We start from the raw sequence: 11,802 nt of genomic DNA on the forward strand, positions 1-11,802 counted from the left end.
ATAAATAAATATTGACAATAATTATTTTAAAAATGTTTACTTATTTTTGAGAGAGAGATAGAAACAGAGACAGAGCATTAGCCGGGAGGGCCAGAGAGAGGACACACAGAATCTGAGGCAGGCTCCAGGCTCCAAGGACTCAGCACAGAGCCCAATGCAAGGCTTGAACTCCCGAACCAAGTGATCATTAGCCAAAGTCAGACTTAACCGACTGAGATACTCATGTGGCTCATGAATACATGTATTTTTGATCCACTCTTAAATTTGCTATCAAATTCATTAATAATTGTTAGTATGATATATGTAACAATTAATATTTACATGCTTTATAGACTTATTGTAGAAAATAAAAAGTTTCTTTAAAAACTATCAAGTTACTGTGTTCTTGGATTGAAAGTCTCAGATGGTAAAGATTAAAATTCTGTCCAATTGACCTACATTTAACACAATAAAAATTCTAGCATAAATTTTTAGATATAGACAAGCAAATTTTAAGTTATATGAAAAGGCAAAGGAATTAGAATGGCCAAAATATTTTTTGAAAAAAGAATTAATTTCCTAAAATCAGCATCTGGTTTTAAGTTACCCGTTAGTGAAGAGATAGACACACGTAGACTGAAGGAATAGAAGAGAGAATCCAGAAATAGACCCACACAAATATAGTGAATTGAGTTTTCACAAAGGTGCAAAGCGATTAAATGAAAAAGGATTTTTTTAAATCGATATCCACTTCCAGAAATGAGGGTCTTGACCTAAACTTCACACCTTACAGAAAATGATTCAAAAAATGGGTCATAAGTCTAAATGTAAAATGTGTAACTATAAAGATTTTGGAAGAAAACATATAAAACTATTTGTGACGTGGGTTTAGGCAGAGAGTTGTTAGACATGACATCAAAAGTACACTCATACTAGAATGATATGCATAAAAGCACACAATAAATTAGAGTTCATCAAAACTAAGGAATGTTTGCTCTTCAAAGAACAGAGGCAAAGAATGAAAAGACAAACCACAGCCTGGGAGAAAAATTTGTGACTTGGCAAAGCACAGATGTGACAAAGGATTTTTATCCAGAATGCATAAGGAACTTGCAACACTCAACGGTAAAAGAATATCCCAATTTATGGGCAAAAGACTTGAATGGATGCTTCACTAAAAGGGATGTATTAATAAAATAACATGATATATTAATTAATAATTTAAAAATATCCACATTATCAGCTGTTAGGGAATGCAAACTAAAACAATAGTGAATTGTTGGGGTGCCTGGGTGGCTCAGTGGGTTCAGCGTCCAACTTCAGTTCAGGTAATGATATCACTGTTCAGGGGTCAAATCCCCACACTGGGATCTGTGCTGACAGCTAACAGCCTGTAGCCTGCTTCAGATTCAGTGTCTCCCTCTCTGACCCTCCTCCACTCGTGCTCTTTCCCTCTCTGTCTCTCAAAATAAACATTTAAATTTTTTTTTTAAAAAATAGTGAATTGTTACTTCCTATCTATTAGAAGGGGTGAAAGAAAAAATACCATGAATACCAAATGCTGTCAAAAATGTGGAACAACTGAAATTTTCCTCTCTTACTACTGAAAATGCAAAATTGCACAGCCACTCTGGAAAACAGTTTGGCATTCTCTAATAAAGTGAAGCTTAAACTTACCATGTGACTCCATGGACTTAAATGTTCACAAAAACCCATATACCCATTTATGTAATGACCCTATTCATAATTTCCCAACTCAGAAATCAAAGCAAGCACACTTCAAATGCAAAACCTATGGTGAAACAGCCTTACAATAAGAGTCTGTTTGGCTCCACAAGGACTGAACTATTGATGAACACAAAAAATTGAGATGAATCTCAAGAGTATTATGCTGAGTGAAACAAGATGGTCTGAAAAGGTTACCTACTTTACAATTTGACTTTTATGATGTTTTCTAAAGGACAAAACTATGATAATGGAGAAATGATTACTGTTTGCCAGAAGTTGGGGTAAAGGAAGGGCTGGGATTGTGAAGACACAGTGAAAGGCAGTGGTTTAAAGAACCTTTCTGTATTACTACTATAGTGACTCCTTAGTTTATAATGTGTTAAAATTTGTAGAACTGTACACACACACACATGCATACACACACACACACACTTCAATTTTATTATATATAAATTTAAAAAATCTTAATGTTAGCAAATATGGTAACAGAATCTTAGTCATTTCATGTAGAAGCAGATCACCCTACTCCTTATTGGAACTAGAGGGTGTGTCTATAGGAAATAATACTTTTTAATGCTAATTGTCTTGAAAGTTGCAAACATAGTTAAATTGTGTTCAATATAGCCTTTATTGGCATTGTACATTTCATAGAAACATAAAAATATTGGAAATGGGGGAATCTTAGAGCATCCTATTGATTAAATCAAATCTTGTCTCTCAACTTTGGATATGTAAGAACCTAGTAAGTTTAAAATAATAGCACATAGGTTATTTTGTTTAATTGCCTTATAAAATTACACTGACATTTCACATCATTTTTATATGTAGTATTGAAATTTTTCTCTTCAAATGTTGTGAATGAAATATTTTGTGGGACAAAATAATAATGCATAACCTCAGTTGAATCTTTTATCTGTGTTGTCGTATCATCTTGCAAATTCCTGAAACCCTTTTTACTTGTAATTCCATGATCTGTGGGTGAATTGGCTATTGTCTGTAATTCCATTGATTTCTAGAGTTGTTTTTTTGGGGAGGTTGATATCGTCATCCTGAAAGTAGTAGGAGAGTGAAATGCTCTTTTTCAGGTCAGGGGCTAAGAGAAGATAAGCTCATTTTTCCAGGATCGTAAAATTCTATATTATAATCATTTTGATGGTTTTGACTTGTTACAGAAATTTACGTATTTCCAAGAACTCTTCCTTGTGAATATTCAAAATATCTTAGAGTTTTGGGGTTTTCAGTTTTGTTGTTTCTTTTTTTTTTTTGACACAAGGTTTATTTTCTCATTATACAGAAAATAGTAACTGTATGTGATGCCCAAACATAACTGAAGACATGAACCTTATTGTACAGATGTTACAAGGAGAAAGAGTCAGGGGTCCTCAGAAAAACAAAGAGGAGAAACAGCTTCCATGACAAGTGAAGTCATTTTTGGCTCCCCTACTAGCTGATTTCTGTGATCTATGTCCTAAGAACTCTACTTGTCCAAGCATATTGCTTGCAGAACATTCTAGGAGATGTCAGAATTTAAAGAAATGCAAAAACTTCAATAGTTTAGGATTTTAAGGGAACCAAGGGAATGCAAAAACTACGAGTCTCTACCAGGCCAAGAAATAACCTAACCATATCAGAGACAAAGCATTGGTAAAACTCCTAGTGCTGTTTCAAAAATAAGGAAGACCCTGCATTCCTCACCAGAGATAAGGAGGCCAAGCCCCCATCCAGTTTATACCAATTTTCAGAGCTTGCCCATAGCTCCTTCCTCTAGTTCAACAGTTGTCTCTGCTTATAAAGTCTCTCCCCATGGAGGAACACCAGCTTCATTAACATAACATACTATACATGTGTAGGCATTTTTTTTAAGTTTATATATTTATTTTGAGAGAGAGAGAGAGAAGAGAGAGACAGAGAGAACGAGAGAGAGGAGGGGCAGAGAGAGGGAGAGAGAGAATCCCAAGCAGGCTCTCTGTTGTCCATACAGAACCCAACACAGGTGGATCTTATAAACCCTGAGATCATGACCTGAGCAGAAATCCAGTGGGATGCTTAACCAACTGAGCCACCAAGGCGCCCCCTATAGGCATGTTTTCTAAGTACATCAGTGTAGCCTTATGTCTGCCTTTACTTGTGATGACAAAGCTCCCCTTTCTGAATATTCATCCTAAATCTTAAATAAAAAGAACCTGCTCACCTCTGTTCACATATTTGGAAGTTATTCCTTGTGATCTCCTCATTTGCTGCAGTTCCGTTTTTTTAGAACAGGAGTCTGTGTTTCCTGAAGGTTTGAGGATTCTTCCTATCAACTATCGCCTTAGATACTGCTGTTTCAATTGCTGTGAATTTGAGTCAGGAATCTGGCTAATGAATTACATGAAGTATTAGCCATGAATATGACTATGTATTAAAGGATCAACGAATGCTGTGTGTTTTACTTCACCATTATAGCAAAGAAAATTATTGAAATGCAAGTAAATTTGTTTGTTTTAGCCATGGAAGTTTTTTTTTTTTTTTCAAATGAAGTCTTGTGAGGATCGTTAATATATAAAAACTAAAAATTAAAAAAAATCAGTAAAATATGGGCTAGGATGTGGAAATCTTTATACTTGGTCTCCTAAAATTTCTCTTATATCTAGTTCACACTGAGTAGTAACCTGACACATGTCTGCAAGAACTCTAAGATTTACTTAAATAAAAATTACATAATATCACAAATAGTATAGATGATATTCAACCATTTTACATTTATTTATATGTATACATACATATTTGTGCATAAATAGGTTTATTCATCTATAAAATTATTTGCTAATACTTTCTTCATCTGAAACAGTTTGCTAGATATTGGGAATATGAGAAAATTAACACATTGTTCCAAACATAGGTAACTTAATGTCTAGTAGGAGAGACATAAAGGCAATATCTATCCCTCTCCCTTTTTCCCTATCACCTATCTATCAGTTATTCATCTATCTATCCATTTATTGATTTATCTATCAGTTGCTCACCTAATGAGCTATTCAAATATATATATATATAGTGCAAGATTTCTAGATTTCTTACCAGAATTCACTACTTATTCACATTTGGCCACACTAATTTTCTCTCATTTTACTTGTTTCAAGATATGTATCTATTTGTATATGCATGTAAAAATATATGTCTATGTAACATATTTACATATGTACATATATATTTATGCATCCTTTTTTAGATTTTATTTAATTTTTTTAAGTTTACTATATTTTGATAGAAGGATAGAGAGCATATGAGCAAGAGAAGGTACAGAGAGAGAGTGTGGAGAGAGAACACATGCAGGGCTCAATCCCATGACCCTGGGATCATGACCTGAGCCAAAATCAAGAGTTGGAGGCTTAACTGACTGAGCCACCCAGGTGCCCCTCCCCCCACCTTGTCTGTTTGTTTGTTTTAGAGAGAGAGAAAAAGAGGGCATGAGCAAGAGCGAAGGCAGAGGGAGAGAGAAAGAGAACCTTAAACAATCTCCACACTCAATACTGAGCCTGATGCAGGGCTCAATCCCACATCCTAGGATCAACCTGAGCCAACATCAGGAAACTGATGCTCAACCCAGTGAGTCACCCAGGTGCACCTACACATCTTTCTTTTCCACAGAATTATTTTAAAGTATAGTCAAACATTTTTATATTTAACTTTTATGTACTAAGTCTCTAAATACTTTCATATGTGCCTCCTAAGAATAAGGAGAGCAATATACAAAGATAGAATTCTCAAATTGTTAACATTTTTCTACTCTGCTTTGAAATTCTCCCTATATATAACTCATATTATTTTTTCTGAACAATTTTAGAGAAAGTTACAAAAATGATGCCCCTTCACCCATCAAACTTTGATGTATTTCATAAGGACAGATTCTTTTATATAACCATTGCATAATGATACAAATTTCCTGATCTTATGTCTTACTCTTACCTAATTTATAGACCTTAATTAAATTTTGCCATATGTTTTAATACTGTTCTTTAAAAAATATATGAAATTTGCACTTCAAGATCATGTATTATATGTTACATGTATTTGACATGTTTTTGTAGTTTAATGTGGGACTGTTAGTTTTTCTTTGCTTTTCATGAACATTCTTACAGGGATTTACCAATATAACTTTGATACTGACACTTTGTTAAAAGAATGTAAGACAGCAATTTATAGAATCAACCTTGGTTTAGGGTCTGATGTTGGAATTCCACAAATGCAATTCTATATTCTTCCCAGTGCATGTATGTAGAGTCATGTGATGCTGGTTTTTCCAATTACTGGTGATACTCACTGTGATTATATGCTTCTCTACTATAAAGTCACATCTTTTATTTTATTATTTATGATTCATTTTAGGAATACTTTGAGACTGTATAAATATGTTGCTCTTCACCAAACTTTTATCCACTCCTTATAGCATCCATTGATGGTCTTTTCTGAATCAGTTTTTTTTTTTTAATGAAGGAATGATTACTATGTGATTTAATGTCTTTTATTATACTATTCTTTATCATCGTACCGGAAGGATGAGTTTTTCTTTATCCCCTATTTATTTACAAACTTACACATTAATGGAGTCATAACTTCAAATTTCAGTAAATTAGTTGCAATGTGTTATCATTTTTTACTTTTAATAAGCAAAATGTTTCAGACTTGTTCAATAGGAGATCTATCAAAATGGGTCCTGTGGCCTTNAAAGAAAGGGTGATTTGGTATTTAGGAAGGTGTTAGTATATATACTAGTTATATTTATAATAATACTTGTTATAAAGCTCTAGTCCTGCTTTGGTTTTCTTAAACTCTACATGTTTTGTCAATTTTAAATGAAATATTTTTATTTTATTTAGTACTTCTATCTCAATCTCTTCTATTTTTCCTTTTTTCACTCTCATTTTCTTAGTTTTTAGTGGAATTTTATGTTCTAATATGTTACAGCATATAAAATTTACATGATACTTTTACATGTTTGTTTCTGTGTTGTTTTAGTGTTAGATCTATCATCAAGCATACTTACTCCTCATATTTAATCCTTTTGCCAAATTATTCCCCCTCGTGTAGTTAGTGAAGCATTTCTTCTGTCTTCAGGAAGGATTCATGAATATAGTGCTTCCTGAATTCAAACATGCTTAACAACGTTACTATCTAGTCTTGGTACGTGAAGAGTTTAGTGACCATAAATCCTTCATTTCTATGTTTTTTCATTGAGTTTCATGAAAATGTTTATCTTCTCATGCCTTGATAAAGAGAAAATTGAGGGTAAACTAATATCCTTTTCCTCATTAGACAATCTATTTTACCTGGAGCCCAAGACAAAGGATTTCATTTTTATCTTTAATATATTATAGTTCAGCCAGTATAGGTCTGATAGTTGATCATCTGAGCCAATTTGGAAATAGGCAGTATTTTTAAAAACATTTGTATTAGGTACTCCAATTATATACATATTACATATTTTAGCCAGCACTATCTGTCACCTTTCATATGACATCTTATACTTCTTAATTTCAATTTTCTTTTTGTAATTTTAGTCTTATTATCTCTTAAGAAACTTGTAACTAGATGTCTACTTCTGATTTGATTTTTGTTCTTTTTTAAAATTTATTTTACATATTCTACATTAAGCCTTTTTTTTTTCTTTTGTAGATATCTTTCTGAGTGTTTTAATTTCTGATTTGAAGTATTTTTGCCTATCTGTAAATGGCTGTTAAAGGTATATGACTCAAGTTGCAGTAATATCGTTACACTATTTCTCTGCTCTTGGTTCCTCTTCAGGGATAAAATTTATCCTGGGAGAAGCGGCTAATTCCTGGGCTTGGGCAGGATAATTATAAGATTGTCCTGGAGCATTGTGGTCCATTGAAGAAGTAAAGATGTCACCAAAAAGTGTTAGAGACAGGCAGTATTTTCTGAACTATTAGTATGATTGCTAATTATATTAATTAATATTTATTTTTATTTGTTATCAATTTAAGAGTGTTCTCTTTTGTTGGCAAAGTGAAGTACAGTTTCGTTAATTGGGCCATTTTGAGGAGTTGAATTTGCATGTTTTCTGATTTTTGTGATCTTATTTTTTATTTTGTTTGTGCCAGATTCTTCATTTAACCTTTGCTTCTTTCCTTTTTTTTACCATCAAAACTGCAAAGGACCCTTTCTCTTATCAAGGAAACTCAACTCCCAAGAAGGAGTGCCTTTCCTACATTTCAAACACAGTCCCTTCCTTTTGATTCCCTAGTTGCCAGTATCAGATATTATACTGATTCCAAATATTTACCTATATAATGTGGAACCCTTTGTCTGCAGATAATTTAATATGGATACCAACACTCATAGTATCATGGTTAACAAATCCTCCTATTTTCTATGCAATTTCTATGTAATCCATGTCTGGAAGGCTCTCTGGACTATTTTCCTACTATCAATATAACTGTAAATATGAATAGCTTGTTATATTTGCTTCATATGTATGTCTTCTGTGAGTGAGATGATAATGGATTTATACAGCCACAATTATTCTATGAAAAACTAGATTTTGTGTTTTTGAAATACTGCTCTGGCATGAATGCATGAAATGGAAGATAGGGATCAGGAGAGAGTGAATCCCTAGAGCAGAGTAAAAAATTGTATATATTATAACAATTAGAGAAACAAAAAGAACTGTGGCCAGAAAATATGAAGATGTCTAAAATGAGATAATTTAAACAAAAGAAAAAAAAGGATCAATCACTTCTTGGCTAGTTTGGAATTACCGATTAATGAGATGATGGATATCCAGAAAATACTTTGATATGAGATCCTCAGTCTTACCTGGAATGCCAGGTAAGGGATACTAACTACCTCAGTTGTATTTGTGCCTAGTAAGTCAATGAGCACTTTAAACCAGATTAAAGCAAACAAACAAACATCTATTTTTATGATGTGCCTCTTACAGAGTTGTATGCCAGAAATTACTTAGAAATAATATATTTCATTTTTACAGTAACAGTATAATTATTAGTACTGATTTTCAGATGAGAAAATTGTTTCTTAGAAAGGTGAGGTTTTAAATATTATGCTTATGGCTAAGTAGTCATAAAAGGTGAAGCAATTATTCGAAGTTATACCTAAGTGCAATTATATTTTTTAACTATAACTGAAAATACTAGTAAATAAATAAATACTTTGCTTCACACAAATGATAGACAATAGTAAAGCCAGTAAACCTTAGTTTGTAACTTTGATTGTAAGAATCTCCACATCTAAATTGGAAACAGTATTTTGAAAAGTAAATCACAGCATCTTGACATTTTAGTGACTGTCTATAGTATTCTTTTCACCCAATCAAGACATGTTAGAGTAGCTTTCACCACAGGAGATAGATTAGTTGATTAGGTCAAGCCAGGTCTAGGCAATTCCTGTTTTACAATAAAAGAAAACACTGTGATTTTCTTAACTTAAGTGGATATTGACTTCTACTATGGCGCAGATCAAGATTTATTATCTCAAATGATAGTCAACAGACTGGATGACAACTATTGACTTGGGGGAAATCACAGCAGGCCACTGAAACACCACTGAACCTAAGAAAGATTGTCTGCGTTCCTCACAGCAGGATAAGGCCAATCTTACATCAAGATGATAGCCCTCACCAGAGACAAGGGCTATTAAAATGTCTTGCCATTTATTTGGTTTGTGATGTTCCTCTAATATCTCAGCACTTTAAGACTGAGAGCAGTTAATTACAGCATCAGAGAATCAGAGATGAGAATGTCTACGGTGATAAGCAAGTTTTAATTCCTTAGTAAAAATAATGCTTTGTCAGGCATTCAAAATGATATCAGCTTAGTGAACCCAATTCCTAAAAGTGTAAAATTCACTTATGTATCTTTTAGTGCTTAATTAGCAATATTAGTGTGCTGTTTCATAAAAATATTATTAGATAAAAGCCTATTGTAAATCTGAACAATTATCTAAAATGATATTTTTAAAGAAAAATTAATAAATTATTTCTATTTTATTCTAAAATATTTTTGGAGACACCTGGGTGGCTCAGTCCATTAATTGAACTACTCCAGCTCAGGTCATGATCATACAGTTAGTGGTTTGAGCCCCATCAGGCTCTGTGCTGACAGTGCGGAGCCTGGAGCCTGCTTTGGATTCTGTGTCTCCCTCTCTCTCTGTCCCTCCCCCGCTCATGCTGTCTTTCTCTCAAAAATGAATAAATGTTTAAATAAACAAATATTTTTGAAGAATAACAGGTAAAATCATGTAAATATTTTGTTTACAACCTATGTACACAAACCTGACAAAATTTAGACAAAATAAATAAGTCTCAATGGAGCTAGATGGAGTAAACTCTTTGTAGCCATCTTACTTTTGTTAAGAAGGAAATATAGCATTCCTATTTTTGAAAGAAGACAAAAAGACAAACTCAAAAATTGAGCACCTGGGTGGCTCAGTCAGTTAAGCCTCCAACTCTTGATTTTGGTTCAGGTCATGACCTCACAGGCCTGAGATCCAGCCCCACCTCAGGCTGTGAGCTGAGGGTGCAGCCTGCTTAAGATTCTCTCTCCCTCTCCTGCTGCCTGTCCCCAACTAAAAAAACAAAAACAAAAACAGGCAATAATCCATAGACTATATGGTAAAACATGTAAAACAAATAACTAAGTAAACACAAAATCAGGGAAGTGTAGAGTAAAATGAGTATGATAGGCAGAGTCTGAAGATTACCCCCCAAGTTCCCCATCCTTGGTATATAAACACCTCCCAGTTAGTCAATCAAATACTAACAGGCTGCTATGTAGAGATTTTGCATATCTAATTAAGCTATTGGGATCCCAGCTCAGTTGAGTTTAACATAGAGTGTTCTCAATGTAACTAACCTAATTGATAAGGTCTTAAAGAGGCTGGGATCCTTCTGGAGAAGTAATCAAAATATGATGAGTAACTCAACACAAGAGACATTCTTCATTTCCGGCCTTGAGGATAGAAGGAATTCATGACAAGTAATGTGGGTAGCCTCTAGGAGCTGAGTAGCCTTGACGAATAGGCAGCAAGGAACTGGATTCTGTCAGCAATCTGAATGACCTTGGAAGAGGACACTAATCTCCAAATGAGAGCACGGTGAGAACGCAAAGAGCAATATATAAATCTGTTATAAGTGGAGGCCAAGGAGCAGTAGAAAAGGAAGCTGACAATATAGATGTAATGATGACTGACAGGTCAAGGTCCAGAGGAAATGCAGTGGGGAAGGAATTGAGATCAATGTAGAAGGATTACTTTTGTTTAGGACAAGTAGCCTCTCCTTCCCTGGAACTAAAGAAGATTAAAACAAGGACTAATTTATGTAAATTTGTATTTAAGAGGAGGTAATTGGGATGCTGAACCACTCACACTTGATAGGCTCAATTGTTACCTGATGTAGAAGTCTGTTTTTCTTTTGTTTGTTTTGTTGTTGTTGTTGTTGTTGTTGTTTTTCTTCTTTGCACTGAAAAGGAAGGCTATAAGGTTGAGTAAACCTTGACTGGAATGGCTTATTTTTGGAAATATGACTGAGGAGTTTACCAAGGATAATAAAGAAATTTTCAAGTAGCCTCAAAAATCAATCAAGTTGTAGATCAGAAACTTTGAAAATATTTCTTACTGTGAAGAAAATTGTATCTCATTAGATATATACTGAATGTTAACCTGTGTGGCCACAGAGGAGCTACTTAAAATAAAGCAAAATACACATTTTAAATATTTTCCTTATCAAGAATATTTGATGAAAGAGCATTTACTGGAATTGCTTTTTTGAAATCGCCTTTTTTATTGGAGAACTGTTAAGAAACTAGAGGGCTCTTGAATATAGAGCCTAATTCCTCCTTAAATACTATCAGTACTACCTGGGCTAGGCAAAATGGAAACAGGTCAGTCATCGTCTGCTGACCCTAGCATCCTTTTACAGCATCTGCCAAACATTTGGGGGAAGAGCTGTTTATTTAGACACATCTTTCTACGCATTGAGGAGAAAAACTGTTTTTAGGAGTTGTAAGAAGAAAAATGTATGGACTCATTCAGACAACAATGCAGTATGAATTGAGGATTATGTCATCCTCCTTTCTTGCA

The sequence above is a fragment of the Crocuta crocuta genome, unplaced genomic scaffold, assembly GCF_008692635.1.
Source record: "Crocuta crocuta isolate KB4526 unplaced genomic scaffold, BGI_CrCroc_1.0 scaffold21, whole genome shotgun sequence".
Classification (NCBI taxonomy): Eukaryota; Metazoa; Chordata; class Mammalia; order Carnivora; family Hyaenidae; genus Crocuta; species Crocuta crocuta.